Raw genomic sequence first — 6,000 nt, 5'->3', positions numbered from 1 at the left:
ACAGCTGCAGCTCATTACAATCAGCCCTCCATATAAGCCTCTCAAGCACTCTCACTCATTGCTAGATTGTTCTTCAGCGTCATGTGAGACTTTCCAGCATTCATCTCCTGTCTGATCTCCCGGTGCCGACTCTGCCTGTTCCCAACCTGCTCTCCTCGTCTGCCTCCCGCTAAACTCACCTGCCTTCTGTCCCTGACCTCATGCTCTGCCTCAGCGTTTCTGGTATCTGACTGCTCTGCTGGTAACGACACCTCTCCCTGGCCTCGTATACCCTCTGCCTGCTCCCCCATCAGTGCCTCCGACCACTCCTCTGCTCTCTCCCTGTTGGCACCCCCATCGAACGTACAGCCGGCTCTTTGGGCCACGGAGCTTCCTCCTCGTCGTCTTCGGCTGAAGTGAGCTACGTCTCTTCCCCTTGTCTGAGCCCCAGAGACTGTGTGAGGGCTTTCAGCCTGGAGAACGAGCTTTATTCTGTGTTTATTCTATCTGCTCCGTACCTTGTTTGCTGTGGAGAAAATAAAGGTCATTACCAACTGTTCCTGAGTGCCAGTGTGCTGCATTTGGGTCCAAACCACACCCGTTTCACTTCTCAATGGTTCCATCTCAACCCCCCCTCACTTGGTTCAAATCATTAGACTCGAGCATTTCCAAATTTCTATGGAAAACTAAACCACCACGTATAAGTTTAAAAATTCTTCAAAAGGCGAAAGACCACGGTGGTTTGGAGCTACCAGATTTTTATAATTATTACCTTGCTAATAGACTACAATATATCTTAAAATGGATTACAAAAAGTCCACTAGATCAAGCATGGTCGGATATTGAACAGACATTTTGTAAAGAAACCCAAATCCCTGACCTGCCATTTATCAGTCCCATTATCAAAGGACATAGCTGCTTTAAGAGAATTAATATTAGCACTTCCCTAACAGCCTGGTGGGAAGTTCTTAAAATAAATAGGTCTTCACCCATGCCATGCAGACATACGCCCATCTGGAACAATCCTGATATCCTGCGAAATAAAAAAACAAACTTCACAACATGGTACGACAAAGGGATAAGACATCTGGAGCATATCCTCCAAGGCAGTAACTTCATTCAATTTAATGAGCTGGTAGCACTATATGGCATTTACAAGAACAAATTTCTGGAATATCTTCAGCTTAAATCCATAATTCAGGCAAGGTTTAACCTTAGCCAATTGGACTTAGAGCTACCACCAATAATAACAGATTTTCTAAAGCTTTCACCTCCAAAATTACTTTCCAAAATACATTTTTTATTGTCTAAAACAGATCTAACAGTCTCTCTTCCAATCTCCAAATGGGAGAAAGATTTATCCATCAACACAGACCCAAATTTTTGGATGCAAATTTGTTCAAATACCTTCAAAATGACCCAAAGCGCCAACTTACAACTCATACAGTACAAGGTTCTTCACAGAACACGCTACACAGGACAAAGGATGTTCAAAATGGGCCTTACACATAGAAACGTCCGTTTGAACTGCACGGGTGGCCCATTAAATACGTATATGCATGCTGTTTGGCTTTGTACACCGGTCAACAAATTTTGGCAAAAGATTTGTGAAGACCTATCGACATGTCTAGGACACCCCATCCCTGCCTCCCCCTCACTTTGTTTGCTAGGTGATCTCACTAACATCAATATGGACACTAACAAATCCTACATGCTCCTTGCAGCTCTAAGCATTGCCAAGAAAACTATCCTCATGAATTGGAAATCCAAAAAGAATCTAAGTATAAGTCAATATAAAAATCTTGTATTAGATCACATCTCCATGGAGAAAATGTCTGCCTGTACAAAAAATCAACTCACAGAATTTGAACATATCTGGACCCCAATAATTAACTTCTCACATAGTGTCACTGGGGATCGGGGCTTCGCCGCCCTGACTTCTGGGCTGGTGGCGGTGGATTCCGGTTGTCACGGGTATCCGGTGGCTCGCTGGGCCTCTGCCCCCTCGGTGTGGAGGGGTGCTCTGGGGGGTTGGTGGCTCTTGGGCCCTGTCTGGGCTGCCTCGCTGGTGCGGGTGGCTTGGGGCCCGTGCTGTCCCCCGGCGGGGGGGTCGTGGCACATGCGGGGGGGGGGGGGGGGGGGGGGGGTCAGTGCCTGCTGTGGCGTCTCGGGACAGGCGTGCCCCCTGGTGCTCCGAGGGGTGGGGGTGGGGGGGGGGCATGTTGGGTGTCTGAGGGTGGTGGGCCCCCTGCTTGGACATGGGTGGGTCTATGATGTCCTGGCTCCGGGTGTTTGGGTAGGCCTGACTCCCTGTTGGCCAGGTGGGGACAGTGATGGGGGTAAGTTTCAGGGCCAGTCGGGAAGCTGGCCACTTGGGAGCAGTCCCCACTTTACCTCCTTGTCGACCCCCTATCCCATTATATCTCACCTCATAAGACACTAGGGCCTTGAGGGGCGGGACCACTGGGGCCAGTGGGTGGGGGGTGGGGCTGCATTATGGCGGCCTGGCAATCCTCCCTGCTTTGGTCATTGCACCGCCCCTTAATTTTAACTGCACAGGAGACACTGGGACACGAATGGGGGGGGGGGGGTGGGGCATTTTGGGAGACTCCGCCGTCTGCCAGCGGTGGGGCGCCCATGCCCTGGCCATTCCCCCCAATTTTAAATTGCACCATAGTCACTCACACATCTCATAACAACCCCTACAACTACATACACACACCTTCACATGCATACATGCATACATGGGGGGGGCGCTGTGGCCTCCTGCCGTCTTCCCCATGGGGTATATAGGTTGGCCAGGGGGCGGTGGGCTGGGTCGTCGTGGTGGGCCGTGGCCCGCCCCGTTGGGGCCGGGGGTTGGGAGGGCTCTGGCCTCTCTGGTGCGTAGCAGGCTCCCCTCCGGGGGTCGGGGCCGGTCTCTGGTTGGTGGGGCCCTGTGGCTGTGGGCTCAGATCGTGCTGGGGTTGGTGATCTTGGGCTGGGCCTTGTCCCTCTGTGGGCTTCCCCCGGCCGGGGGGGTGTTGCCTCTGTGTTCCCTTGCTTGTTCCCCCTTGGGTGGGGCGCGTGGCTGTCTCTGGGGCACGTGGTATTGGGTCTGTCGTGTTCTGGGGGGCTGTTGGGTGCTCTGGTGGCTTGGGTCTTGGCCTGCTTGCCCCTGGGAGTTTGGGGGGTCAACTACAAACCACATCCAATGACAAACCCCTCACACACACACACACACACACACACACACACAGCACACAACTATTATACAATCACACACGTACAACAGTTACAAATGTTGATGTTATCCATGTCAAGGTTAAGGTTATTTTGGGTAAGTATTTATGCAATCTGTTTTTTTTTGTTTGTTTGTTTGGTTTTTTTATTATTATTATTTTTTATATTTTTATTTATTTATTTATTTATTTGTTTTTTCTTTTCCTCTTTTTTACTTACTCATTTTCTTCCTGCTTCCACCGTTAATACTGTTGTAAATAGTTGCAGCTATCATTATTGTAGATAGCATTGTTGTCATCGTTTTCATTGTCATTGTTGTTGCTGTTGTTTTTGTTGTCTCTTGTGTCTTCCCCTCCCCTCTGTGTCCCCCAACCTCTCTCTTTTCTCTCTCCCTATCCACTCTAACGTTGTGCTGTCCGGTAGCCTTGCCAATAAATCTCAGTGCAGACTGCAACAGGAAGAAGTATGTCAGACTCCTCCTTTGCAAAGCAAATCTGTTATTGCACCTCAAGGCATCCAGACCTCTCATACTGCATGCCTAAGCTGCCGAACAGGACAGGTTAAAAAAAAAAAAAAAATTTTGCTACTCCACTCAAGGTTCCAGAACACTACTCATCTTAATGGGTTTCCCAAGTTTTATAAGAAACATATTCTTCAAGTACCAGCGGATCTAGCTACTGATAATATTTTGTCTTCAGCTCCACTTAACTCATCTGCTGTTTTTGATTGTCTAAATGGTTTATGACAAGAGAAACAAAAAAAATCTTGGCGCCAACTCTTTAGGAGACTACGCCCAATTAGCAAGATTAGGTACTGCTGTAATACCAGGTTTTTCTTGGTGTTGTGGAGTTAATGGAATTATTTAACTCCACTATTTAAGGGACGATGCTGGTTATGTGCCCACTCGTAAAAACTCATCACGACAATAAAGAGAGCTGTCTAAAGTTATAGGAAGTTATATTATTATAAGTTATGTCTTAAAAATACTAATCCAGTGGATTTGGCTACTCGTTATTACACACTGCCAAATAACTATCAGCTTTACACCCATTCTTAATTAGTTTTTAAAACTTTTTTTGGAACACAGAATTACAGTATGCTAATCATTATCTTAGTGTTGACATGACACAATGTAGCTTTAATTGCTAATGCTACTCTTAAGTGTTTCTATGCTCTTGGTAGTGAATAAGCTTTAATTAAAAAATATGCTATTGACAACAGAATTGCTCTAGATGCTGTGACTGCCTCCCAAGGTGGAGTTTGTGCAATTGTAGGTGAGGGATGTTGTACATATCTTCCCTCAGAGTCAGAAGGTCTAGGAAATTTGACTGTTGCAAAATTGTCAGGATTAATAGTGACACTTGAGCTACAGCAGGTCATAGAGATTCACAGATATGGGATTCAGTTGCTAAATTCTTTAATGGAAACCCTACAGTTGCATGACTTTTGAGTATTAAGGCTCCCATATTAGGAATTGTTTTAATAGCTGCTGTAGTGGTATGTTGTTGTTTTCATATTCTTTGTGCACTAATTTCAAAATCTGTTTCTTCTCTCTATGTTTTTGACTTCCCTAGGAGATGTTCTTTGTCAAACGGCTACTTGCATGTTTCTTTTGTTCCTGTGTAGGCCCAGAGTGCTCGTAATAAATGTTTCCTGATTGAAGCTTCAATCGGTGTCTCCATTCCTCAATTTCATCACAGAAAATCATCCTATCACTACCCAAACTCCAGTCTGAATCAGCACACGTCTTAGTCAGCACATTTTCAAACACATTCAAAAACACAAAACAAATGAACAGATATTGAAAGCTACTTTAGTGTTTATAATGGCTGCAGTGTGTTCCAATCCTGACCAGGATGTGCAGACAGGGAATTAAGTGATAATGAGCACAGGAGATATTATCAGCAGCTTGGCAGAGATGCTTTCTGAAATGCAGTTATCTCGAGTGGTGCCAAGTCAATTGTAGAAAGAGCTAAAAATATAACAAAAGAGTGGGTGGAGAATTGTGGTGTGAACTGTTGCACAATTGGGGGCATTATGACTGAATATCTCCAGAGGAAAGGCAGAGAACCATCTGCTGCATATCACACTTCTAGGAGTGTGTGGGGGGCTCCATTAGTTTGGACAGAACTCGAACTGCACAGTTGCCTTGTCAGATGTTAATTACTGAATATGACTAAACAGTACTACCTAATGTTAAATAAATCTACTTTGTACCTTGTAATTAGATGCAGTATTACTGTGCTTTCTGTGTCACCAAACATTTCAGTTAAACTGTTTTCTTATCCCACCACTGTCACTGTACACACTGTAGTTTAGTTGCAAACTTTTTAAACCGTCACATGAATGAAGCGCAGTCTGAAGCACAAGTTTCAAGGTTCAACTGCCATCTGTCAGGCTGTATTCTTCAATAGACAAAATATGTGACACAAGGAGGCATGGGCTCAGAGCTTCAGCATCCTATGTCCATCTCACAAAACATTAACCCTTTGAAACCTGTATCAAAATTACCTTTCCTCTGCTTCTTTTAGACACCTTTCACAAGTATTTAAACCTTTGAGCCCTGAGCAAATTGGTGTGACTTCTTTCAAAAACACTAAAAAAAAGTAATGAACCACTTGGTAAGAAATGTTCCAGGACTGTCAGGCGATTTAGGAAATGATTTAAAAAAAACTATAATATACAATATTTATAATTAGAATCATTATATATTTAAAATTATGTTACAGGATTTTTATATATATTATTTTTTACTTTCTAACAAATTTTTAGGTATATTCTGTACTTTTTTACTATTTT

The sequence above is a fragment of the Plectropomus leopardus genome, chromosome 22 (assembly GCF_008729295.1).
Source record: "Plectropomus leopardus isolate mb chromosome 22, YSFRI_Pleo_2.0, whole genome shotgun sequence".
NCBI lineage: Eukaryota > Metazoa > Chordata > Actinopteri > Perciformes > Serranidae > Plectropomus > Plectropomus leopardus.
The sequence above is the reverse complement of the archived record's forward strand: the minus strand, read 5'-3'. Positions refer to the sequence as shown.